The sequence below is a fragment of the Triturus cristatus genome, chromosome 8, assembly GCF_964204655.1.
Source record: "Triturus cristatus chromosome 8, aTriCri1.1, whole genome shotgun sequence".
Classification (NCBI taxonomy): domain Eukaryota; kingdom Metazoa; phylum Chordata; class Amphibia; order Caudata; family Salamandridae; genus Triturus; species Triturus cristatus.
Window position 1 is genome coordinate 1,621,605,274 of NC_140591.1, and position 26,091 is coordinate 1,621,631,364.

The following is a 26,091-nucleotide window of genomic DNA, read 5'->3' on the forward strand; positions in this document are numbered from 1 at the left end:
CATCTGCCTCTTGCTCATTGAAATACCTTTTTGATTTTGCAATCACAGTATTGTTACTATAATATTGAAATCACTTTCAGTTTTTATTAGGTTTAAGATGATCTGTTCAACCGAAAGATAAATCAGACTTTTCTAATTTAATTGAATCGCAGGACGAATTAATGAAAATAGTTTTTTATTTAAGAATGAGGAAAGCAAGGCACTGCTGAGATTTGAACTCAGGATCTCCTGTTTACTAGACAGGCGCTTTACCCAGCTAAGCCACAGCACCCTCTTGAAAATGCTTTAAGGAACAGTTTGCCATATGGTGTTCAAGAGAATCCTGAGTTTTTCACTTTCATAATCATTTCTCAGTTCAGAAAACGCTCTACTCAACTACTTTAGACGAGGATACTGATCCTATTCATAAACACCTCATTGATATATTGCTTATCTTGTTCATAAATGTTTTAATCATGCCTTCCTTCAGAATGCATTACTTGAATTCAACTCTAGAATGATTTTTTATCTCTATTTTGCTCTTTGTCACTCTTTTTTCCCTGTTTCATTCAAAGCATTACTTTGAAAATCTTCACAATACCACGTTTTTTTGTTTTTCAATTTAAGATGACCCATTCTAATGTTCACAGAACAACACTTTTCTTTTTAAAATGTATTAAACATTTGCGTGATGAAAATTATTTGTACATGTAAGGACCAATAATAAGGTGCAGCTGAGATTTGAACTCAGGATTTCCTGTTTACGAGACAGGCACTTTAACCACTTAGCCACAGCACCTACTTTAGTAAAATAAAAGGGATCATTAATTTAGTATTGGTGATCAAATTCTGTGCCTGTGTTAAAGTGTCTTAATATGTATTCTAATGTTAAACATGCAAGGATTCCTAATCTGTAAACAAGAATAGCTATGTTGTATTAAAAAAGAACACATTTTAAACTCAATCCCATATTTTGAATAGTTCATAAATAAGTGTTTTACATATATTCATCAATATTGCTCAAATCTAGGGTTACATTTCATCTGCCTCTTGCTCATTGAAATACCTTTTTGATTTTGCAATCACAGTATTGTAACTATAATATTGAAAACTCTTTCAGTTTTTATTAGGTTTAAGATGATCTGTTACACCGAAAGATAAATCAGACTTTTCTAATTGAATTGAATCGCAGGACGAATTAATGAAAATAGTTTTTTATTTAAGAATGTGGAAAGCAAGGCACTGCTGAGATTTGAACTCAGGATCTCCTGTTTACTAGATAGGTGCTTTAACCAGCTAAGCCACAGCACCCTCTTGAAAATGCTTTAAGGAACAGTTTGCCATATGGTGTTCAAGAGAAACCTGAGTTTTTCACTTTCATATTCATTTCTCAGTTCAGAAAACGCACTACTCAAATAGTTTAGACGAGGATACTGATCCTATTCATAAACACCTCATTGATATATTGCTTATCCTGTTCATAAATGTTTTAATTATGCCTTCTTTAAGAATGCATTACTTGAATTCAACTCTAGAATGATTTTTTATCTCTATTTTGCTTTTTGTCACTCTTTTTTCCCTTTTTCATTCAAAGCATTACTTTGAAAATCTTCACAATACCACGTATTTTTGTTTTTCAATTTAAGATGACCCATTCTAATGTTCACAGAACAACACTTTTCTTTTTAAAATGTATTAAACATTTGCGTGATGAAAATTATTTTTACATGTAAGGACCAATAATAAGGTGCTGCTAAGATTTGAACTCAGCATTTCCTGTTTACGAGACAGGCACTTTAACCACTTAGCCACAGCACCTATGTTAGTGATACAGAAGGGATCATTAATTTAGTATTGGTCATCAAATTCTGTGCCTGTGTTGAAGTGTCTTAATATGTATTCTAATGTTAAACAAGCAAGGATTCCTAATCTGTAAACAAGAATAGCTATGTTGTATTACAAAAGAACACATTTTAAACTCAATCCCATATTTTGAATAGTTCATAAATAAGTGTTTTACATATGTTCATCAATATTGCTCAAATCTAGGGTTATATTTCATCTGCCTCTTGCTCATTGAAATACCTTTTTGATTTTGCAATCACAGTATTGTTACTATAATATTGAAATCACTTTCAGTTTTTATTAGGTTTAAGATGATCTGTTCAACCGAAAGATAAATCAGACTTTTCTAATTTAATTGAATCGCAGGACGAATTAATGAAAATAGTTTTTTATATAAGAATGAGGAAAGCAAGGCACTGCTGAGATTTGAACTCAGGATCTCCTGTTTACTAGATAGGTGCTTTAACCAGCTAAGCCACAGCACCCTCTTGAAAATGCTTTAAGGAACAGTTTGCCATATGGTGTTCAAGAGAAACCTGAGTTTTTCACTTTCATATTCATTTCTCAGTTCAGAAAACGCACTACTCAAATAGTTTAGACGAGGATACTGATCCTATTCATAAACACCTCATTGATATATTGCTTATCCTGTTCATAAATGTTTTAATTATGCCTTCTTTAAGAATGCATTACTTGAATTCAACTCTAGAATGATTTTTTATCTCTATTTTGCTTTTTGTCACTCTTTTTTCCCTTTTTCATTCAAAGCATTACTTTGAAAATCTTCACAATACCACGTATTTTTGTTTTTCAATTTAAGATGACCCATTCTAATGTTCACAGAACAACACTTTTCTTTTTAAAATGTATTAAACATTTGCGTGATGAAAATTATTTTTACATGTAAGGACCAATAATAAGGTGCAGCTGAGATTTGAACTCAGGATTTCCTGTTTACGAGACAGGGACTTTAACCACTTAGCCACATAACCTACTTTAGTAATATAAAAGGGATCATTAATTTAGTATTGGTGATCAAATTCTGTGCCTGTGTTAAAGTGTCTTAATATGTATTCTAATGTTAAACATGCAAGGATTCCTAATCTGTAAACAAGAATAGCTATGTTGTATTAAAAAAGAACACATTTTAAACTCAATCCCATATTTTGAATAGTTCATAAATAAGTGTTTTACATATATTCATCAATATTGCTCAAATCTAGGGTTATATTTCATCTGCCTCTTGCTCATTGAAATACCTTTTTGATTTTGCAATCACAGTATTGTTACTATAATATTGAAAACACTTTCAGTTTTTATTAGGTTTAAGATGATCTGTTCAACCGAAAGATAAATCAGACTTTTCTAATTTAATTGAATCGCAGGACGAATTAATGAAAATAGTTTTTTATTTAAGAATGTGGAAAGCAAGGCACTGCTGAGATTTGAACTCAGGATCTCCTGTTTACTAGATAGGCGCTTTAACCAGCTAAGCCACAGCACCCTCTTGAAATTGCTTTAAGGAACAGTTTGCCATATGGTGTTCAAGAGAAACCTGAGTTTTTCACTTTCATATTCATTTCTCAGTTCAGAAAACGCACTACTCAAATAGTTTAGACGAGGATACTGATCCTATTCATAAACACCTCATTGATATATTGCTTATCCTGTTCATAAATGTTTAAATTATGCCTTCTTTAAGAATGCATTACTTGAATTCAACTCTAGAATGATTTTTTATCTCTATTTTGCTTTTTGTCACTCTTTTTTCCCTTTTTCATTCAAAGCATTACTTTGAAAATCTTCACAATACCACGTATTTTTGTTTTTCAATTTAACATGACCCATTCTAATGTTCACAGAACAACACTTTTCTTTTTAAAATGTATTAAACATTTGCGTGATGAAAATTATTTTTACATGTAAGGACCAATAATAAGGTGCTGCTAAGATTTGAACTCAGCATTTCCTGTTTACGAGACAGGCGCTTTAACCACTTAGCCACAGCACCTATTTTAATGATACCGAAGGGATCATTAATTTAGTATTGGTGATCAAATTCTGTGCCTGTGTTAAAGTGTCTTAATATGTATTCTAATGTTAAGAAAGCAAGGATTCCTAATTAGTAAACAAGAATAGCTATGTTGTATTAAAAAAGAACACATTTTAAACTCAATCCCATATTTTGAATAGTTTATAAATAAGTGTTTTACATATATTCATCAATATTGCTCAAATCTAGGGTCATATTTCATCTGCCTCTTGCTCATTGAAATACCTTTTTGATTTTGCAATCACAGTATTGTTACTATAATATTGAAAACACGTTCAGTTTTTATTAGGTTTAAGATGATCTGTTCAACCGAAAGATAAATCAGACTTTTCTAATTTAATTGAATCGCAGGACGACTTAATGAAAATAATTTTTTATTTAAGAATGAGGAAAGCAAGGCACTGCTGAGATTTGAACTCATGATCTCCTGTTTAATAGATAGGCGCTTTAACCAGCTATGCCACAGCACCCTCTTGAAATTTCTTTAAGGAACAGTTTGCCATATGGTGTTCAAGAGAAACCTGAGTTTCTCACTTTCATAATCATTTCTCAGTTCAGAAAACGCACTACTCAAATAGTTTAGACGAGGATACTGATCCTATTCATAAACACCTCATTGATATATTGCTTATCCTGTTCATAAATGTTTTAATTATGCCTTCTTTAAGAATGCATTACTTGAATTCAACTCTAGAATGAATTTTTTATCTCTATTTTGCTCTTTGTCACTCTTTTTTCCCTTTTCCATTCAAAGCATTACTTTGAAAATCTTCACAATACCACGTTTTTTAGTTTTTCAATTTAAGATGACCCCTTCTAATGTTCACAGAACAACACTTTTCTTTTTAAAATGTATTAAACATTTGCGTGATGAAAATTATTTTTACATGTAAGGACCAATAATAAGGTGCTGCTGAGATTTGAACTCAGGTTTTCCTGTTTAGTAGACAGGCGCTTTAACCACTTAGCCACAGCACCTATTTAAGTGATACAGAAGGGATCATTAATTTAGTATTGGTGATCAAATCCTGTGCCTGTGTTAAAGTGTCTTAATATGTATTCTAATGTTAAACAAGCAAGGATTCCTAATCTGTAAACAAGAATAGCTATGTTGTATTACAAAAGAACACATTTTAAACTCAATCCCATATTTTGAATAGTTCATAAATAAGTGTTTTACATATATTCATCAATATTGCTCAAATCTAGGGTTATATTTCATCTGCCTCTTGCTCATTGAAATTCCTTTTTGATTTTTGTAATCACAGTATTGTTACTATAATATTGAAAACTCTTTCAGTTTTTATTAGGTTTAAGATGATCTGTTCAACCGAAAGATAAATCAGACTTTTCTAATTGAATTGAATCGCAGGACGACTTAATGAAAATAGTTTTTTATATAAGAATGAGGAAAGCAAGGCACTGCTGAGATTTGAACTCAGGATCTCCTGTTTACTAGACAGGCGCTTTAACCAGCTAAGCCACAGCACCCTCTTGAAAATGCTTTAAGGAACAGTTTGCCATATGGTGTTCAAGAGAATCCTGAGTTTTTCACTTTCATAATCATTTCTCAGTTCAGAAAACGCTCTACTCAACTACTTTAGACGAGGATACTGATCCTATTCATAAACACCTCATTGATATATTGCTTATCTTGTTCATAAATGTTTTAATCATGCCTTCTTTAAGAATGCATTACTTGAATTCAACTCTAGAATGATTTTTTATCTCCATTTTGCTCTTTGTCACTCTTTTTTCCCTTTTTTATTCAAAGCATTACTTTGAAAATCTTCACAATACCAAGTTTTTTTGTTTTTCAATTTAAGATGCCTCATTCTAATGTTCACAGAACAACACTTTTCTTTTTAAAATGTATTAAACATTCCGTGATGAAAATTATTTTTACATGTAAGGACCAATAATAAGGTGCTGCTAAGATTTGAACTCAGGATTTCCTGTTTACTAGACAGGCGCTTTAACCACTTAGCCACAGCACCTACTTTAGTGATATAGAAGGGATCATTAATTTAGTATTGGTGATCAAATTTTGTGCCTGTGTTAAAGTGTCTTAATATGTATTCTAATGTTAAACAAGCAAGGATTCCTAATCTGTAAACAAGAATAGCTATGTTGTATTACAAAAGAACACATTTTAAACTCAATCCCATATTTTGAATAGTTCATAAATAAGTGTTTTACATATATTCATCAATATTGCTCAAATCTAGGGTTATATTTCATCTGCCTCTTGCTCATTGAAATACCTTTTTGATTTTGCAATCACAGTATTTTTACTATAATATTGAAAACACTTTCAGTTTTTATTAGGTTTAAGATGATCTGTTCAACCGAAAGATAAATCAGACTTTTCTAATTTAATTGAATCGCAGGACGAATTAATGAAAATAGTTTTTTATTTAAGAATGAGGAAAGCAAGGCACTGCTGAGATTTGAACTCAGGATCTCCTGTTTACTAGACAGGCGCTTTAACCAGCTAAGCCACAGCACCCTCTTGAAAACGCTTTAAGGAACAGTTTGCCATATGGTGTTCAAGAGAATCCTGAATTTTTCACTTTCATAATCATTTCTCAGTTCAGAAAACGCTCTACTCAACTACTTTAGACGAGGATACTGATCCTATTCATAAACACCTCATTGATATATTGCTTATCTTTTTCATAAATGTTTTAATCATGCCTACTTTAAGAATGCATTACTTGAATTCAACTCTAGAATGATTTTTTATCTCTATTTTGCTTTTTGTCACTCTTTTTTCCCTTTTTCATTCAAAGCATTACTTTGAAAATCTTCACAATACCACGTTTTTTTGTTTTTCAATTTAAGATGACCCATTCTAATGTTCACAGAACAACACTTTTCTTTTTAAAATGTATTAAACATTTGCGTGATGAAAATTATTTTTACATGTAAGGACCAATAATAAGGTGCTGCTGAGATTTGAACTCAGGATTTCCTGTTTACGGGACAAGCACTTTAACCACTTAGCCACAGCACCTATTTTAGTGATACAGAAGGGATCATTAATTTAGTATTGGTGATCAAATTCTGTGCCTGTGTTAAAGTGTCTTAATATGTATTCTAATGTTAAACAAGCTAGGATTCCTAATCTGTAAACAAGAATAGCTATGTTGTATTAAAAAAGAACACATTTTAAACTCAATCCCATATTTTGAATAGTTTATAAATAAGTGTTTTACATATATTCATCAATATTGCTCAAATCTAGGGTCATATTTCATCTGCCTCTTGCTCATTGAAATACCTTTTTGATTTTGCAATCACAGTATTGTTACTATAATATTGAAAACACTTTCAGTTTTTATTAGGTTTAAGATGATCTGTTCAACCGAAAGATAAATCAGACTTTTCTAATTTAATTGAATCGCAGGACGACTTAATTAAAATAATTTTTTATTTAAGAATGAGGAAAGCAAGGCACTGCTCAGATTTGAACTCAGGATCTCCTGTTTACTATACAGGCGCTTTAACCAGCTAAGCCACAGCACCCTCTTGAAAATGCTTTAAGGAACAGTTTGCCATATGGTGTTCAAGAGAATCCTGAGTTTTTCACTTTCATAATCATTTCTCAGTTCAGAAAACGCTCTACTCAACTACTTTAGACGAGGATACTGATCCTATTCATAAACACCTCATTGATATATTGCTTATCTTGTTCATAAATGTTTTAATCATGCCTTCTTTAAGAATGCATTACTTGAATTCAACTCTAGAATGATTTTTTATCTCTATTTTGCTCTTTGTCACTCTTTTTTCCCTTTTTTATTCAAAGCATTACTTTGAAAATCTTCACAATACCAAGTTTTTTTGTTTTTCAATTTAAGATGCCTCATTCTAATGTTCACAGAACAACACTTTTCTTTTTAAAATGTATTAAACATTCCGTGATGAAAATTATTTTTACATGTAAGGACCAATAATAAGGTGCTGCTGAGATTTGAACTCAGGATTTCCTGTTTACTAGACAGGCGCTTTAACCACTTAGCCACAGCACCTACTTTAGTGATATAGAAGGGATCATTAATTTAGTATTGGTGATCAAATTTTGTGCCTGTGTTAAAGTGTCTTAATATGTATTCTAATGTTAAACAAGCAAGGATTCCTAATCTGTAAACAAGAATAGCTATGTTGTATTACAAAAGAACACATTTTAAACTCAATCCCATATTTTGAATAGTTCATAAATAAGTGTTTTACATATATTCATCAATATTGCTCAAATCTAGGGTTATATTTCATCTGCCTCTTGCTCATTGAAATACCTTTTTGATTTTGCAATCACAGTATTTTTACTATAATATTGAAAACACTTTCAGTTTTTATTAGGTTTAAGATGATCTGTTCAACCGAAAGATAAATCAGACTTTTCTAATTTAATTGAATCGCAGGACGAATTAATGAAAATAGTTTTTTATTTAAGAATGAGGAAAGCAAGGCACTGCTGAGATTTGAACTCAGGATCTCCTGTTTACTAGACAGGCGCTTTAACCAGCTAAGCCACAGCACCCTCTTGAAAACGCTTTAAGGAACAGTTTGCCATATGGTGTTCAAGAGAATCCTGAATTTTTCACTTTCATAATCATTTCTCAGTTCAGAAAACGCTCTACTCAACTACTTTAGACGAGGATACTGATCCTATTGATAAACACCTCATTGATATATTGCTTATCCTGTTCATAAATGTTTTAATTATGTCTTCTTTAAGAATGCATTACTTGAATTCAACTCTAGAATGATTTTTTATCTCTATTTTGCTCTTTGTCACTCTTTTTTACCTTTTTCATTCAAAGCATTACTTTGAAAATCTTCACAATACCACGTTTTTTTGTTTTTCAATTTAAGATGACCCATTCTAAAGTTCACAGAACAACACTTTTCTTTTTAAAATGTATTAAACATTTGCGTGATGAAAATTATTTTTAAATGTAAGGACCAATAATAAGGTGCTACTGAGATTTGAACTCAGGATTTCCTGTTTACGAGACAGGCACTTTAACCACTTAGCCACAGCACCTACTTTAGTGATATAGAAGGGATAATTAATTTAGTATTGGTGATCAAATTCTGTGCCTGTGTTAAAGTGTCTTAATATGTATTCTAATGTTAAACAAGCATGGATTCCTAATCTGTAAACAAGAATAGCTATGTTGTATTAAAAAAGAACACATTTTAAACTCAATCCCATATTTTGAATTGTTTATAAATAAGTGTTTTACATATATTCATCAATATTGCTCAAATCTAGGGTCATATTTCATCTGCCTCTTGCTCATTGAAATAACTTTTTGATTTTGCAATCACAGTATTGTTACTATAATATTGAAAACACTTTCAGTTTTTATTAGGTTTAAGATGATCTGTTCAACCGAAAGATAAATCAGACTTTTCTAATTTAATTGAATCGCAGGACGACTTAATGAAAATAATTTTTTATTTAAGAATGAGGAAAGCAAGGCACTGCTGAGATTTGAACTCAGGATCTCCTGTTTACTAGACAGGCGCTTTAACCAGCTAAGCCACAGCACCCTCTTGAAAATGCTTTAAAGAACAGTTTGCCATATGGTGTTCAAGAGAAACCTGAGATTTTCACTTTCATAATCATTTCTCAGTTCAGAAAACGCACGCCTCAAATAGTTTAGACGAGGATACTGATCCTATTCATAAACACCTCATTGATATATTGCTTATACTGTTCATAAATGTTTTAATTATGCCTTCTTTAAGAATGCATTACTTGAATTCAACTCTAGAATGATTTTTTATCTCTATTTTGCTCTTTGTCACTCTTTTTTACCTTTTTCATTCAAAGCATTACTTTGAAAATCTTCACTATACCACGTTTTTTTGTTTTTCAATTTAAGATGACCCATTCTAATGTTCACAGAACAACACTTTTCTTTTTAAAATGTATGAAACATTTGCATGATGAAAATTATTTTAACATGTAAGGACCAATAATAAGGTGCTGCTGAGATTTGAACTCAGGATTTCCTGTTTACGAGACAGACGCTTTAACCACTTAGCCACAGCACCTATTTTAGTGAGACAGAAGGGATCATTAATTTAGTATTGTGATCAAATTCTGTGCCTGTGTTAAAGTGTCTTCATATGTATTCTAACGTTAAACAAGCAAGGATTCCTAATTTGTAAACAAGAATAGCTATGTTGTATTACAAAAGAACACATTTTAAACTCAATCCCATATTTTGAATAGTTCATAAATAAGTGTTTTACATATATTCATCAATATTGCTCAAATCTAGGGTTATATTTCATCTGCCTCTTTCTCATTGAAATACCTTTTTGATTTTTGCAATCACAGTATTGTTACTATAATATTGAAAACACTTTCAGTTTTTATTAGGTTTAAGATGATCTGTTCAACCGAAAGATAAATCAGACTTTTCTAATTGAATTGAATCGCAGGACAACTTAATGAAAATTGTTTTTTATTTAAGAATGAGGAAAGCAAGGCACTGCTGAGATTTGAACTCAGGATCTCCTGTTTACTAGACAGGCGCTTTAACCAGCTAAGCCACAGCACCCTCTTCAAAATGCTTTAAGGAACAGTTTGCCATATGGTGTTCAAGAGAATCCTGAGTTTTTCACTTTTATAATCATTTCTCAGTTCAGAAAACGCTCTACTCAATTACTTTAGACGAGGATACTGATCCTATTCATAAACACCTCATTAATATATTGCTTATCTTTTTCATAAATGTTTTAATCATGCCTACTTTAAGAATGCATTACTTGAATTCAACTCTAGAATGATTTTTTATCTCTATTTTGCTTTTTGTCACTCTTTTTTCCCTTTTTCATTCAAAGCATTACTTTGAAAATCTTCACAATACCACGTTTTTTTGTTTTTCAATTTAAGATGACCCATTCTAATGTTCACAGAACAACACTTTTCTTTTAAAAATGTATTAAACATTTGCGTGATGAAAATTATTTTTACATGTAAGGACCAATAATAAGGTGCTGCTGAGATTTGAACTCAGGATTTCCTGTTTACGAGACAGGCGCTTCAACCACTTAGCCACAGCACCTATTTTAGTTATACAGAAGGGATCATTAATTTAGTATTGGTGATCAAATTCTGTGCCTGTGTTAAAGTGTCTTAATATATATTCTAATGTTAAACAAGCAAGGATTCCTAATCTGTAAACAAGAATAGCTATGTTGTATTACAAAAGAACAGATTTTAAACTCAATCCCATATTTTGAATAGTTCATAAATAAGTGGTTTACATATATTCTTCAATATTGCTCAAATCTAGGGTTATATTTCATCTGCCTCTTGCTCACTGAAATACCTTTTTGATTTTTGCAATCACAGTATTGTTACTATAATATTGAAAACACTTTCAGTTTTTATTAGGTTTAAGATGAGCTGTTCAACCGAAAGATAAATCAGACTTTTCTAATTGAATTGAATCGCAGGACGACTTAATGAAAATAGTTTTTTATATAAGAATGAGGAAAGCAAGGCACTGCTGAGATTTGAACTCAGGATCTCCTGTTTACTAGACAGGCGCTTTAACCAGCTAAGCCACAACACCCTCTTGAAAATGCATTAAGGAACAGTTTGCCATATGGTGTTCAAGAGAATCCTGAGTTTTTCACTTTCATAATCATTTCTCAGTTCAGAAAACGCTCTACTCAACTACTTTAGACGAGGATACTGATCCTATTCATAAACACCTCATTGATATGTTGCTTATCTTGTTCATAAATGTTTTAATCATGCCTTCTTTAAGAATGCATTACTTGAATTCAACTCTAGAATGATTTTTTATCTCTATTTTGCTCTTTGTCACACTTTTTTCCCTTTTTCATTCAAAGCATTACTTTGAAAATCTTCACAATACCACGTTTTTTTGTTTTTCAATTTAAGATGACCCATTCTAATGTTCACAGAACAACACTTTTCTTTTTAAAATGTATTAAACATTTGCGTGATGAAAATTATTTTTACATGTAAGGACCAATAATAAGGTGCTGCTGAGATTTGAACTCAGGATTTCCTGTTTACGAGACAGGCGCTTTAACCACTTAGCCTCAGCACCTACTTTAGTGATACAGAAGGGATTATTAATTTAGTATTGGTGATCAAATTCTGTGCCTGTGTTAAAGTGTCTTAATATATATTCTAATGTTAAACAAGCAAGGATTCTTAATCTGTAAACAAGAATAGCTATGTTGTATTAAAAAAGAACACATTTTAAACTCAATCCCATATTTTGAAAAGTTCATAAATAAATGTTTTACATATATTCATCAATATTGCTCAAATCTAGGGTTATATTTCATCTGTCTCTTGCTCATTGAAATACCTTTTTGATTTTTGCAATCACAGTATTGTTACTATAATATTGAAAACACTTTCAGTTTTTATTAGGTTTAAGATGATCTGTTCAACCGAAAGATAAATCAGACTTTTCTAATTTAATTGAATCGCAGGACGACTTAATGAAAATAATTTTTTATTTAAGAATGAGGAAAGCAAGGCACTGCTCAGATTTGAACTCAGGATCTCCTGTTTACTAGACAGGCGCTTTAACCAGCTAAGCCACCGCACCCTCTTGAACATGCTTTAAGGAACAGTTTGCCATATGGTGTTTAAGAGAATCCTGAGTTTTTCACTTACATAATCATTTCTCAGTTCAGAAAACACTCTACTCAACTACTTTAGACGAGGATACTGATCCTATTCATAAACACCTCATTGATATATTGCTTATCTTGTTCATAAATGTTTTAATCATGTCTTCTTTAAGAATGCATTACTTGAATTCAACTATAGAAAGATTTTTTATCTCTATTTTGCTCTTTGTCACTCTTTTTTCCCTTTTTCATTCAAAGCATTACTTTGAAAATCTTCACAATACCACATTTTTTTGTTTTTCAATTTAAGATGACCCATTCTAATGTTCACAGAACAACACTTTTCTTTTTAAATGTAGTAAACATTTGCATGATGAAAATTATTTTTACATGTAAGGACCAATAATAAGGAGCTGCTGAGATTTGAACTCAGGGTTTCCTGTTTACGAAACAGGCGCTTCAACCACTTAGCCACAGCACCTATTTTAGTGATACAGAAGGGATCATTAATTTAGTATTGGTGATCAAATTCTGTGCCTGTGTTAAAGTGTCTTAATATGTATTCTAATGTTAAACAAGCAAGGATTCCTAATCTGTAAACAAGAATAGCTATGTTGTATTACAAAAGAACACATTTTAAACTCAATCCCATATTTTGAATAGTTCATAAATAAGTGTTTTACATATATTCATCAATATTGCTCAAATCTAGGGTCATATTTCATCTGCCTCTTGCTCATTGAAATACCTTTTTGATTTTGCAATCACAGTATTGTTACTATAATATTGAAAACACTTTCAGTTTTTATTAAGTTTAAGATGATCTGTTCAACCGAAAGATAAATCAGACTTTTCTAATTTAATTGACTCGCAGGACGACTTAATGAAAATAATATTTTATTTAAGAATGAGGAAAGCAAGGCACTGCTGAGACTTAATCTCAGGATCTCATGTTTACTAGACAGGCGCTTTAACCAGCTAAGCCACAGCACCCTCTTATAAATGCTTTAAGGAACAGTTTGCCATATGGTGTTCAAGAGAATCCTGAGTTTTTCACTTTCATAATCATTTCTCAGTTCAGAAAACGCTCTACTCAACTACTTTAGACGAGGATACTGATCCTATCCATAAACACCTCATTGATATATGGCTTATCTTGTTCATAAATGTTTTAATCATGCCTTCTTTAAGAATGCATTACTTGAATTCAACTCTAGAATGATTTTGTATCTCTATTATGCTCTTTGTCACTCTTTTTTCCCTTTTTCACTCAAAGCATTACTTTGAAAATCTTCACAATACCACGTTTTTTTGTTTTTCAATTTAAGATGACCCATTCTAATGTTCACAGAACAACACTTTCCTTTTTAAAATGTATTAAACATTTGCATGATGAAAATTATTTTTACATGTAAGGACCAATAATAAGTTGCTGCTGAGATTTGAACTCAGGATTTCCTGTTTGCGAGAAAAGCGCTTTAACCACTTAGCCACAGCACCTACTTTAGTGATACAGAAGGGATTATTAATTTAGTATTGGTGATCAAATTCTGTGCCTGTGTTAAAGTGTCTTAATATGTATTCTAATGTTAAACAAGCAAGGATTCCTAATCTGTAAACAGGAATAGCTATGTGGTATTAAAAAAGAACACATTTTAAACTCAATCCCATATTTTGAATAGTTTATAAATAAGTGTTTTACATATATTCATCAATATTGGTCAAATCTAGGGTCATATTTCATCTGCCTCTTGCTCATTGAAATACATTTTTGATTTTGCAATCACAGTATTGTTACTATAATATTGAAAAAACATTCAGTTTTTATTAGGTTTAAGATGATCTGTTCACCCGAAAGATAAATCAGACTTTTCTAATTGAATTGAATCGCAGGACGACTTAATGAAAATAATTTTTTCTTTAAGAATTAGGAAAGCAAGGCACTGCTGAGATTTGAACTCAGGATCTCCTGTTTACTAGACAGGCGCTTTAACCAGCTAAGCCACAGCACCCTCTTGAAAATGCTTTACGGAACAGTTTGCCATATGGTGTTCAAGAGAAACCTGAGTTTTTCACTTTCATAATCATTTCTCAGTTCAGAAAACGCACTACTCAAATAGTTTAGACGAGGATACTGATCCTATTCATAAACACGTCATTAATATATTGCTTATCCTGTTCATAAATGTTTTAATTATGCCTTCTTTAAGAATGCATTACTTGAATTCAACTCTAGAATGATTTTTTATCTCTATTTTGTTCTTTGTCACTCTTTTTTCCCTTTTTCATTCAAAGCATTACTTTGAAAATCTTCACAATACCACGTTTTTTTGTTTTTCAATTTAAGATGACCCATTCTAATGTTCACAGAACAACACTTTTCTTTTTAAAATGTATTAAACATTTGCGTGATGAAAATTATTTTTACATGTAAGGACCAATAATAAGGTGCTGCTGAGATTTGAACTCAGGATTTCCTGTTTACGAGACAGGCGCTTCAACCACTTAGCCACAGCACCTATTTTAGTGATACAGAAGGGATCATTAATTTAGTATTGGTGATCAAATTCTGTGCCTGTGTTAAAGTGTCTTAATATTTTTTCTAATGTTAAACAAGCAAGGATGCCTAATCTGTAAACAAGAATAGCTATGTTGTATTACAAAAGAACACATTTTAAACTCAATCCCATATTTTGAACAGTTCATAAATAAGTGTTTTAAATATATTCATCAATATTGCTCAAATCTAGGGTTGTATTTCATCTGCCTCTTGCTCATTGAAATACCTGTTTGATTTTTGCAATCACAGTATTGTTACTATAATATTGAAAACACTTTCACTTTTTATTAGGTTTAAGATGATCTGTTCAACCGAAAGATAAATCAGACTTTTCTAATTGAATTGAATCTCAGGACGACTTAATGAAAATAGTTTTTTATATAAGAATGAGGAAAGCAAGGCACTGCTGAGATTTGAACTCAGGATCTCCTGTTTACTAGACAGGCGCTTTAACCAGCTAAGCCACATCACCCTCTTGAAAATGCTTTAAGGAACAGTTTGCCATATGGTGTTCAAGAGAATCCTGAGTTTTTCACTTTCATAATCATTTCTCAGTTCAGAAAACGCTCTACTCAACTACTTTAGACGAGGATACTGATCCTATTCATAAACACCTCATTGATATATTGCTTATCTTGTTCATAAATGTTTTAATCATGCCTTATTTAAGAATGCATTACTTGAATTCAACTCTAGAATGATTTTTTATCTTTATTTTGCTTTTTGTCACTCTTTTTTCCCTTTTTCATTCAAAGCATTACTTTGAAAATCTTCACAATACCACGTTTTTTTGTTTTTCAATTTAAGATGACCCATTCTAATGTTCACAGAACAACACTTTTCTTTTTAAAATGTATTAAACATTTGCGTGATGAAAATTATTTTTACAAGTAAGGACCAACAATAAGGTGCTGCTGAGATTTGAACTCAGGACTTCCTGTTTACGAGACAGGCGCTTTAACCACTTAGCCACAGCACCTACTTTAGCGATATAGAAGGGATCATTAATTTAGTATTGGTGATCACATTCTGTGCCTGTGTTAAAGTGTCTTAATATGTATTCTAATGTTAAACAAGCAAGGATTCCTAATCTGTAAACAAGAATAGCTATGTTGTATTAAAAAAGAACACATTTTAAACTCAATCCCATATTTTGAATAGTTCATAAATAAGTGTTTTACATATATTCATCAATATTGCTCAAATCTAGGGTTATATTTCATCTGCCTCTTGCTCATTGAAATACCTTTTTGATTTTGCAATCACAGTATTGTTACTATAATATTGAAAACACTTTCAGTTTTTTTAGGTTTAAGATGATCTGTTCAACCGAAAGATAAATCAGACTTTTCTAATTGAATTGAATCGCAGGACGAATTAATGAAAATAGTTTTTTATTTAAGAATGAGGAAAACAAGACACTGCTGAGATTTGAACTCAGGATCTCCCGTTTACTAGACAGGCACTTTAACCAGCTATGCCACAGCACCCTCTTGAAAATGCTTTAAGGAACAGTTTGCCATATGGTGTTTAAGAGAATCCTGAGTTTTTCACTTTCATAATCATTTCTCAGTTCATAAAACGCTCTACTCAACTACTTTCGACGAGGATACTGATCCTATTCATAAACACCTCATTGATATATTGCTTATCCTGTTCATAAATGTTTTAATTATGCCTTCTTTAAGAATGCATTACTTGAATTCAACTCTAGAATGATTTTTTATCTCTATTTTGCTCTTTGTCACTCTTTTTTCCCTTTTTCATTCAAAGCATTACTTTGAAAATCTTCACAATACCACGTTTTTTTGTTTTTCAATTTAAGATGACCCATTCTAATGTTCACAGAACAACACTTTTCTTTTTAAAACGTATTAAACATTTGCGTGATGAAAATTATTTTTACATGTAAGGACCAATAATAAGGTGCTGCTGAGATTTGAACTCAGGATTTCCTGTTTACGAGACAGGCGCTTCAACCACTTAGCCACAGCACCTATTTTAGTGATACAGAAGGGATCATTAATTTAGTATTGGTGATCAAATTCTGTGCCTGTGTTAAAGTGTCTTAATATTTTTTCTAATGTTAAACAAGCAAGGATTCCTAATCTGTAAACAGGAATAGCTATGTTGTATTAAAAAAGAACACATTTTAAACTCAATCCCATATTTTGAATAGTTCATAAATATGTGGTTTACATATATTCATCAATATTGCTCAAATCTAGGGTTATATTTCATCTGCCTCTTGCACATTGAAATACATTTTTGATTTTTGCAATCACAGTATTGTTACTATAATATTGAAAACACTTTCAGTTTTTATTAGGTTTAAGATGATCTGTTCAACCGAAAGATAAATCAGACTTTTCTAATTGAATTGAATCGCAGGACGACTTAATGAAAATAGTTTTTTATATAAGAATGAGGAAAGCAAGGCAGTGCTGAGATTTGAACTCAGGATCTCCTGTTTACTAGACAGGCGCTTTAACCAGCTAAGCCACAGCACCCTCTTGAAAATGCTTTAAGGAACAGTTTGCCATATGGTGTTCAAGAGAATCCTGAGTTTTTCACTTTCATAATCATTTCTCAGTTCAGAAAACGCACTACTCAAATAGTTTAGACGAGGATACTGATCCTATTCATAAACACCTCATTGATATATTGCTTATCCTGTTCATAAATGTTTTAATTATGCCTTCTTTAAGAATGCATTACTTTAATTCAACTCTATAATGATTTTTTATCTTTATTTTGCTTTTTGTCACTCTTTTTTCCCTTTTTCATTCAAAGCATTACTTTGAAAATCTTCACAATACCACGTTTTTTAGTTTTTCAATTTAAGATGACCCATTCTAATGTTCACAGAAAAACACTTTTCTTTTTAAAATGTATTAAACATTTGCGTGATGAAAATTATTTTTACATGTAAGGACCAATAATAAGGTGCTGCTGAGATTTGAACTCAGGATTTCCTGTTTACGAGACAAGCGATTTAACCACTTAGCCACAGCACCTACTTTAGTGATACAGAAGGGATCATTAATTTAGTATTGGTGATCAAATTCTGTGCCTGTGTTAAAGTGTCTTAATATGTATTCTAATGTTAAACAAGCAAGGATTCCTAATCTGTAAACAAGAATAGCTATGTTGTATTACAAAAGAACACATTTTAAACTCAATCCCATATTTTGAATAGTTCATAAATAAGTGTTTTACATATATTCATCAATATTGCTCAAATCTAGGGTTATATTTCATCTGCCTCTTGCTCATTGAAATACCTTTTTGATTTTTGCAATCACACTATTGTTACTATAATATTGAAAACACTTTCAGTTTTTATTAGGTTTAAGATGATCTGTTCAACCGAAAGATAAATCAGACTTTTCTAATTGAATTGAATCGCAGGACGACTTAATGAAAATAGTTTTTTATATAAGAATGAGGAAAGCATTTACACGTTGCCATTGGCTACGAGAGAGAAACGTTTCCCGGGACTCAGCAGGGAGGCGGAGTCTGCGATGAGGAACATGGCGGCAGGTTAAGCGCCGGCTGCAGCGGCTCTGGGAGAACGCCGAGGCTGAGAACGCCGATAACCGAAGCGGGACAATATGCGGTTGTAGCTGGCACCTCAAGGCGGTAAGAGTTGAATGGAGTTCGTGCAGTGACGGAGAGGGTTCATTCCTTTAAACTTCGACCTTATCTCTTTGTTTTCCGAGATACGGCTGAGGAGGTGGCATTAGGACCTGCCAAGACCTGCTCTGTTGGCCCTATGGGTGGGAAAGAAGTGCAAGCAGGGAACTCAGACGTATGCCGAAGGAGCTGGTGGTTTCGCTCTCGTCTGGCCCTCGTCCTGTTCCAGCTCCGCGGCCCAGTGTGTGAGAAAGTTTCCAGTTTTTCGTAGGGTAACGTGGCGTCAGTGCAGGCGCAGGCGCATGTGGTTAGCTGTTGTAGAGGGGGGGAAACGCTAGCGTGCAATTTTATGGATCAGGGTATAAGTGTTTCTACCCTTTGCAATTCTACAGATGGCCAGCACTCCAAGTTAATTCAGGAGGGTGTTATGAGGCATAGGCCAACTGCGGGGGTAATAGAGAAACCTCCCACCCTGGGCAGATCAAGCTCAATTTCGCTCCTTACACCGGCTATAGTACCTGCAGTAAAAGCATCAAGTCGGAACCAGGTGCAACAACTGGCTTCATTGTCCTTTCCCCCTGGAAGACAAAGGAATAGATATCAACTCCGCTCACAGGAGTTGAACGCAGGTGGAGAGTTGGATCCGGTCGACAGAGAAAGGCCCATGCCATTAACCCCCTGCAAAGGAGGAAAAAAAGTAGGAAACATAAAAAAAGCAAAGGTGCCGAAATCTGCGCAACTGCCTCTTAAGAGAAATTCGCCCTCACTTAAAACCTATTTCAGAATAATGGAGCAGGCTGCCGGTCACAATAAACAAGCGGAGTCCGATCCTACTCCACAAGGAAAACAGAGTGCGGAGACTTCAGCAATCCCCCTTGAGAATCAATTTGCCCCATTGGCTGGTCTGTCTGGCACTGCCAATGGCACTGGGAGCGGGATATTGCTGGTACAGTCTGAGGAGGTGGAGGTGGAGGGGGCAGTTAAAGGTCCAAGACCCCAGGATGCTCGTACATTGGTCGCAACTCAGGAAAAGCAAGGCGAGGACCTAGCTCTGGGCCTGGGTCCGGCCCGCGATCAGGGTCAGAGCCAGGGGAGCTTAAGAGAACCAGAGAGCTTAGAGACAGACAGATTGGGCTCCCTTTTTCAGTCCCTAAGGGGGGATTTGATGACTACATTTGAGATCTCGGAGGGCAATCAAAAGGCAATTTATGATAGGTTTGATTTATTGGAAGCTAAAATTGATGATGTTATCGCCCGGACCAGTAAATTGGAATTGGATGTGATAGCCCTAAATAAATCTGTCCAGGGGAATTTAAAAGACATTGAAACTTTAAAAGTACAGAATAAATCCCTTGCTTCAGATGTGGAGAGGCTAGAAACCCAAGCCAGAAGAAACAACTTGAGAATCTTGAAAATACCTGAAGGAGCAGAGCTGGAGGACATCAAGGGGTTTGTCTGTAGTCTGTTAAGAGAAGGGGTTTTAAAGGATCGTCCAGACATCAACTTGGAGGCTGAAATTCAACGAGTACACAGAGACCTCTTTAAGTTACATGCAGATAGAAAAGCACCTAGGAAAATTCTGGTAAACTTTCAGTCTTTTAATGTCAAAGAATTAATCCTAGGGAGAAGCCTCTCTAAAGTAGATCTTCACTATCGGGCAACCCCATATCTAATTAGATCGGATATAGGAGGTAGAACAGCTCAGAGGCAGTGGGAGTTGGGCACTAGAATGCCAGAATTAAGATCGTTTGGAGCCCAAGTACAAATGAAATTCCCAGCCCTCTTAAAGATCATGTGGAACAATAAAATGCACAATTGCACCCAAGTTACAGAAGTAGATGATCTTTTAACTTTAATGAGACAGAAGTGACATGGACTAAAGTAGGTGTCAAACTCTGGAGGTATTATAGGTCACATTGGGACAAACAGGGGGGGCATGGGGTATAGAGGTTAAGTAACTAATAGGAATAGTAAAGGTGAAAGAGAATGGAGATATATAAAAAGAGAGGGGGAAAGAGGAAGAAAAAGAAGAGAAAGGAATGGGAAAGGGAAGAAAAGGAAAAAAAGAAAAAAAAAGAAGAAAAAAAAAAAAAAAAGAAAAACCCAATTTGTCACATAGCTCCCTCGCATTTTTGCATTTTTTTTTTTTTTTTTTTTTTTTTTTTTTTTATTGACTGGAGTAATTGGAGCAATGACAAAAACTCCCGTGGATGCACGTAGACCCAAAGGCAGTTCTCCCAGAGCACAATAGACGGTTTTCACCGTCAGGTATGTTGGGGGGGTTCCTCAGGGGGTGGGTGAGGGTGGGGTGTCGGGTGGCGGGTGAAAAAGCAAAAAAAATAGTCCTCATATATAGGAATAATTTGTCTAGGATGAGAGAAAATGCAGAGTACAGTCATGAGTAGATCGATAAGTATTAAAACCCTCTCTTGGAATTTGAACGGAATGGGCGATAAAAGAAAACAGTCCAGGGTTTGTGATTTCTTAAGAAATTCTGGCGCCGACCTCATGTTAATACAAGAGACACATCTTGAGTTAAATATCTGTATGCCTGTTTTCAAAAAATTGGGGTGGGTACAGGAGATAGTGTGTTCCAGACAGAAAGGAGTGACTAGGGGGGTTGCGATTGTTGTTAGAGCAAATAGGGGGATAAGACTGATAAAGTCTGAAACTGACCAAACTGGTAGATGGATAGTGACAGCCCTCTCCATTTATGGCTTCCACTACACATGCGCAGTATATTATGGCCCTAATGATGATGACCCTGGTCCTCTATTGAAATTGGCAGCAGGTTTATTAGCGTCCCCAGGCCCTGTGATTTTGGGGGGAGATTTCAATCTTATTTTTGATTTTAATCTGGATAGGACATCGAAGGTTAAATATCATGCCCCCTCCAAATCACTTTCTGTCCTAGGAGCTATGATGAAAGACTTTAATTTGCTGGATGTTTGGAGGGCCAAGTTTGGCTCCACTAGGGGGTTTACATTCTATAGTAAGAAATATAAAAATTATTCGAGAATAGACTACTTCCTAGTAGACCAACATTTGCTTACAGATATAACCTCTCTTTCCCATATTCCAGTAGGGATAATGATCATGCGGTTGTTGAAATGGTCTTTTCATTAAGCTCTAGACCTCCGCCATTAGATGGACATTGGAGAGGACACTGCTCTTAGAGGATCAAGTAAAGGCAGAAATAAGGAAAATAACAACTGAATTCCTAAATATTAATATTGGCTCCTCTACCATTCAGACCGTGTGGGAATCCTACGAGGCTTTTTTACGTGGCATGTTGAGTTCCCTTATGGCCCACAATAGAAACATTCTTAAAAGAAAAAAGCAGGATGAGTTGAAAGCGATTATGGAAAAAGACATGGAATTACAAGCGGCCACCGTTTCAGATAGAGAGAAGATCTCTAAACTTGAAAAGGAGCTTTTAGAATTACAACTTTCTCTTAAAGCCAGCGAAGAAAAGATTATTAGGAAAAAATGGGAAACTAGTAAGCTGAAGAATTTCGAATACGGGGAGAAATGTGGGGCCCTCCTTGCCTGGAAAGCTAGAGAGGAAAGATCCAGGAATAATATTAAAGTTTTAACTCAAAGGGAGACAGGCATATCAATTTTGGAGGATAGGGACATTAGGGAGGAAGCAAGAGGGTTTATGCATGACTTATACAAGGAAGATAAGAGTGTTGAATTAGAGAAAGTTCAATCTTGGTTAAGTCAGAAAAATCTACCCCAAATCTCAGAAGCCGATAGGAGCTATTTAGAGAGTGAGATAATGGAAGGGGAAGTAATAGCTCAACTCAAGAAAACTAAACGGGGGAAAGCGGCGGGCCCAGACGGGTTACCAAGTGAAATTTACACAGATTGCTCAGAGCAATTGGTACCTGTCCTCACTTTACTCTTTAACCATCTATTGATCTCTGGCCAGAGCATCCCCCCTTCCTGGGCTGAAGCGACGATCACTTTAATTGTAAAACCCAACAAGGACCCAAAAAAAATCGAGTCCTATAGGCCCATATCTCTCTTAAATTCTGATTTGAAACTTTACTCTGGGATTCTAGCAACCAGACTTGCCAAAATTATAAAATCCATAATACATCCGGACCAAAGAGGGTTCATTCCGGGGAGGCAGCTGAATGAGTTGACCTTCCAGGCGATTGGAGCCATTGATTATGCGAAAGACAGAGGGCTCCCATTATCCTTAATTGCAATAGACGCAGCCAAGGCCTTCGACCAAGTAAACTGGAATTATCTGTGGGCCACTTTGGCTGGGTTTGGGTTTCCTTCAATTTTCATAGAGGGAATTAAATCTCTCTATCAGGGCCCTAGAGCTAAAGTACTGGTCAACAACGGCTTGTCTGACTGGTTTCAGATATCTCGTGGTACGAGACAAGGTTGCCCTCTGTCCCCCCTTTTGTTCGATATTTATTTTGAGCCTTTTGTCTGTGGTATTAGAGCTGACCATGTAATTCAACCTTTTAAGATAGCAGATTTAGAGCTAAAGGTCGCTCTTTATGCAGACGATCTTCTTTTATACACCTCCAATCATATGGAAGCCATACCCAGGCTGTTTTATTTAGCTGAAGAATTCGGAAGGTTCTCGGGGTATCAAATAAATAGAGACAAGACCGAAATAATGGGATGGAATAATACCACATCTACACAAAATGTAAAACATAGAATGAGATATTTGGGAATTCATTTAACTCAAGAACTGAAAAATATTCCAAAAATTAGCTGGCAGATAGTAGTAAAAGAAATTACAAAAACATTAACTAGATGGGGTAATCTGCCATTAAATATTTATGGACGCGTCAACCTCATTAAAATGTCCATACTTCCCAAATTAACCTTTTTGTATAATTCCATCCCTCTATCATTTCCTCAGAAAGAGATCAAGTGCCTTCAAGGTAAGATTGGCTCTTTTATATGGGCTTGTAAATCTCCTAGGATAGCCTGGAAAAAGCTAAGGAGAGGGTTAAGGATTGGGGGTTTAGGCTTGCCAGATTTACTCATATACTGTCATGCCTTTCACTTTAAAAATTTTAGACTACTGACCAATAAACTGGATTCAACCTCACAGGGCCGTCTATTTCAGGCTTTGCTTCACGATCTACCACAGGGTCAGGAGTGTTTTTTATTTAAATTTGGCGACCAGAAATTCTATAAAAAAGTCAGTTTGAAGATCCTGCAGGCTGCCCTTAGGAATTGGGTATATGTTCGGAGGGCTCTGGGAATCTCATATTACCATGCTTACGCCCCAATCTGGGATTCCCCGGGTACTCCGGAATGCCTTCAGGACCAGTTGTCCCAACCTTTAAAAACAGCAGACGTGAGGATATGGGGAGATCTCTGGGGCAACTCGGGCCTTTTGGACTGGGATTCCTTAGCTTTACTAACTAATGGATCTTTAACAAGATTTAAGTTTTACCAACTCTCCGCCTGGTGGTCAAGACAGATGCTACAGCAACAGAGGGACCCTGAGATACTTGAATCTGTCAGTAGGGTGGGCGGGTGGAAATGTGAGGTATCATTTTGGTATAGGGCTCTATTGTGGCCAACAGAAATGTCAAACTGTGAGTTGGCTAATCTTTGGGGTAATTTGATATCAGATAGTCCCGAAGCTATAAGTAAGATCTGGATAGATTCCTTTTCTTTGTCTCAGAGCCTTATAAAACCGTCCAATCTAAGGAGAAACCATCTGTTCACGGCCTATCGGGTGTATTGGACCCCTGCTAGATTGACCAGGGTCACACGAGTCAACTACTGTTGCCCGCGCTGTAAACTCCCGTCAGCTGACGACATTTATATATTTTTGGAATGTCCAAAGATTCTAGAATATTGGCAGGAGATTTTTGACTTCCTGGGGAAGGTTTTAACAACTACCATTTTACGCTCTCCGAGGTTAGTTTTTTTTGGCCTACCACCTGGCTATAACGTTAATAATTACTCCACACAATTTATATTCTACGTGATGGTTATAGCCAGGAGAGAGATTTGTAAAGAATGGAAGTCAACGGCCCCTCTCAGGTTTACTAACTGCTTACGAAATATTATAGAAGTCAGCAAGTTGGATATGGCGAGCCAAGCAGAGAATACGGATAATGTGTGGTCGGAACTGGTGGCCTGGTTGTCGACATAACGGTCCGATGATTATGCCAGAGGTTTGTTTAGATCTGGTCCTCCCCTGCCCTGAGGTATCCCATCATAGGACAGGGGAGTGGGACAAGGAAACAGCCTACCTCTGGGCGACCCCTATTGCCGTGCATTGAGTCCAGGGTGGTATCGGTATCAGTAGACAATGTGGAAGGCATATGGGGTTTCCATCTAGAGTATAGGCTGGCAGTATATATGAGGACACAAAAAAAAAAAAAGAATGAGGAAAGCAAGGCACTGCTGAGATTTGAACTCAGGATCTCCTGTTAACTAAACAGGAGCTTTAACCAGCAAAGCCACAGCACCCTCTTGAACATGCTTTAAGGAACAGTTTGCCATATGGTGTTTAAGAGGATCCTGAGTTTTTCACTTTCATAATCATTTCTCAGTTCAGAAAACGCTCTACTCAACTACTTTCGACGAGGATACTGATCCTATTCATAAACACCTCATTGATATATTGCTTATCCTGTTCATAAATGTTTTAATTATGCCTTCTTTAAGAATGCATTACTTGAATTCAACTCTAGAATGATTTTTTATCTCTATTTTGCTCTTTGTCACTCTTTTTTCCCTTTTTCATTCAAAGCATTACTTTGAAAATCTTCACAATACCACGTTTTTTTGTTTTTCAATTTAGGATGACCCATTCTAATGTTCACAGAACAACACTTTTCTTTTTAAAATGTATTAAACATTTGCGTGATGAAAATTATTTTTACATGTAAGGACCAATAATAAGGTGCTGCTGAGATTTGAACTCAGGATTTCCTGTTTACGAGACAGGCGCTTCAACCACTTAGCCACAGCACCTATTTTAGTGATACAGAAGGGATCATTAATTTAGTATTGGTGATCAAATTCTGTGCCTGTGTTAAAGTGTCTTAATATGTATTCTAATGTTAAACAAGCAAGGATGCCTAATCTGTAAACAAGAATAGCTATGTTGTATTACAAAAGAACACATTTTAAACTCAATCCCATATTTTGAATAGTTCATAAATAAGTGTTTTACATATATTCATCAATATTGCTCAAATCTAGGGTTATATTTCATCTGCCTCTTGCTCATTGAAATACCTTTTTGATTTTGCAATCACAGTATTGTTACTATAATATTGAAAACACTTTCAGTTTTTATTAAGTTTAAGATGATCTGTTCAACCGAAAGATAAATCAGACTTTTCTAATTGAATTGAATCGCAGG

At 34.5% G+C, this 26,091-nt stretch overlaps 19 non-coding genes across 19 annotated transcripts; all 19 read right to left on the minus strand.

Annotated features, from left to right (window-relative positions):
- Nucleotides 1–197: 197 nt before the first annotated feature.
- On the minus strand, nt 198–271 carry TRNAT-AGU (transfer RNA threonine (anticodon AGU)). The gene has a single exon. It is a non-coding gene; the product is annotated as a tRNA-Thr (tRNA).
- Nucleotides 272–705: 434 nt separating this feature from the next.
- Nucleotides 706–778, minus strand: TRNAT-CGU (transfer RNA threonine (anticodon CGU)). The gene has a single exon. It is a non-coding gene; the product is annotated as a tRNA-Thr (tRNA).
- Nucleotides 779–4,782: 4,004 nt separating this feature from the next.
- On the minus strand, nt 4,783–4,855 carry TRNAS-ACU (transfer RNA serine (anticodon ACU)). Its single transcript has one exon. It is a non-coding gene; the product is annotated as a tRNA-Ser (tRNA).
- Nucleotides 4,856–5,294: 439 nt separating this feature from the next.
- TRNAT-AGU (transfer RNA threonine (anticodon AGU)) lies at nt 5,295–5,368 on the minus strand. The gene has a single exon. It is a non-coding gene; the product is annotated as a tRNA-Thr (tRNA).
- Nucleotides 5,369–6,312: 944 nt separating this feature from the next.
- Nucleotides 6,313–6,386, minus strand: TRNAT-AGU (transfer RNA threonine (anticodon AGU)). The gene has a single exon. It is a non-coding gene; the product is annotated as a tRNA-Thr (tRNA).
- A 1,452-nt stretch (nt 6,387–7,838) lies between these two features.
- On the minus strand, nt 7,839–7,911 carry TRNAT-AGU (transfer RNA threonine (anticodon AGU)). Its single transcript has one exon. It is a non-coding gene; the product is annotated as a tRNA-Thr (tRNA).
- Nucleotides 7,912–8,349: 438 nt separating this feature from the next.
- On the minus strand, nt 8,350–8,423 carry TRNAT-AGU (transfer RNA threonine (anticodon AGU)). Its single transcript has one exon. It is a non-coding gene; the product is annotated as a tRNA-Thr (tRNA).
- Nucleotides 8,424–8,857: 434 nt separating this feature from the next.
- On the minus strand, nt 8,858–8,930 carry TRNAT-CGU (transfer RNA threonine (anticodon CGU)). The gene has a single exon. It is a non-coding gene; the product is annotated as a tRNA-Thr (tRNA).
- A 438-nt stretch (nt 8,931–9,368) lies between these two features.
- On the minus strand, nt 9,369–9,442 carry TRNAT-AGU (transfer RNA threonine (anticodon AGU)). The gene has a single exon. It is a non-coding gene; the product is annotated as a tRNA-Thr (tRNA).
- Nucleotides 9,443–9,876: 434 nt separating this feature from the next.
- On the minus strand, nt 9,877–9,949 carry TRNAT-CGU (transfer RNA threonine (anticodon CGU)). Its single transcript has one exon. It is a non-coding gene; the product is annotated as a tRNA-Thr (tRNA).
- A 438-nt stretch (nt 9,950–10,387) lies between these two features.
- On the minus strand, nt 10,388–10,461 carry TRNAT-AGU (transfer RNA threonine (anticodon AGU)). Its single transcript has one exon. It is a non-coding gene; the product is annotated as a tRNA-Thr (tRNA).
- Nucleotides 10,462–10,895: 434 nt separating this feature from the next.
- On the minus strand, nt 10,896–10,968 carry TRNAT-CGU (transfer RNA threonine (anticodon CGU)). The gene has a single exon. It is a non-coding gene; the product is annotated as a tRNA-Thr (tRNA).
- Nucleotides 10,969–11,407: 439 nt separating this feature from the next.
- On the minus strand, nt 11,408–11,481 carry TRNAT-AGU (transfer RNA threonine (anticodon AGU)). Its single transcript has one exon. It is a non-coding gene; the product is annotated as a tRNA-Thr (tRNA).
- A 434-nt stretch (nt 11,482–11,915) lies between these two features.
- TRNAT-CGU (transfer RNA threonine (anticodon CGU)) lies at nt 11,916–11,988 on the minus strand. The gene has a single exon. It is a non-coding gene; the product is annotated as a tRNA-Thr (tRNA).
- Nucleotides 11,989–14,464: 2,476 nt separating this feature from the next.
- TRNAT-AGU (transfer RNA threonine (anticodon AGU)) lies at nt 14,465–14,538 on the minus strand. Its single transcript has one exon. It is a non-coding gene; the product is annotated as a tRNA-Thr (tRNA).
- A 434-nt stretch (nt 14,539–14,972) lies between these two features.
- TRNAT-CGU (transfer RNA threonine (anticodon CGU)) lies at nt 14,973–15,045 on the minus strand. Its single transcript has one exon. It is a non-coding gene; the product is annotated as a tRNA-Thr (tRNA).
- Nucleotides 15,046–15,992: 947 nt separating this feature from the next.
- Nucleotides 15,993–16,065, minus strand: TRNAT-CGU (transfer RNA threonine (anticodon CGU)). The gene has a single exon. It is a non-coding gene; the product is annotated as a tRNA-Thr (tRNA).
- A 945-nt stretch (nt 16,066–17,010) lies between these two features.
- TRNAT-CGU (transfer RNA threonine (anticodon CGU)) lies at nt 17,011–17,083 on the minus strand. Its single transcript has one exon. It is a non-coding gene; the product is annotated as a tRNA-Thr (tRNA).
- Nucleotides 17,084–25,624: 8,541 nt separating this feature from the next.
- On the minus strand, nt 25,625–25,697 carry TRNAT-CGU (transfer RNA threonine (anticodon CGU)). The gene has a single exon. It is a non-coding gene; the product is annotated as a tRNA-Thr (tRNA).
- Nucleotides 25,698–26,091: the final 394 nt, after the last annotated feature.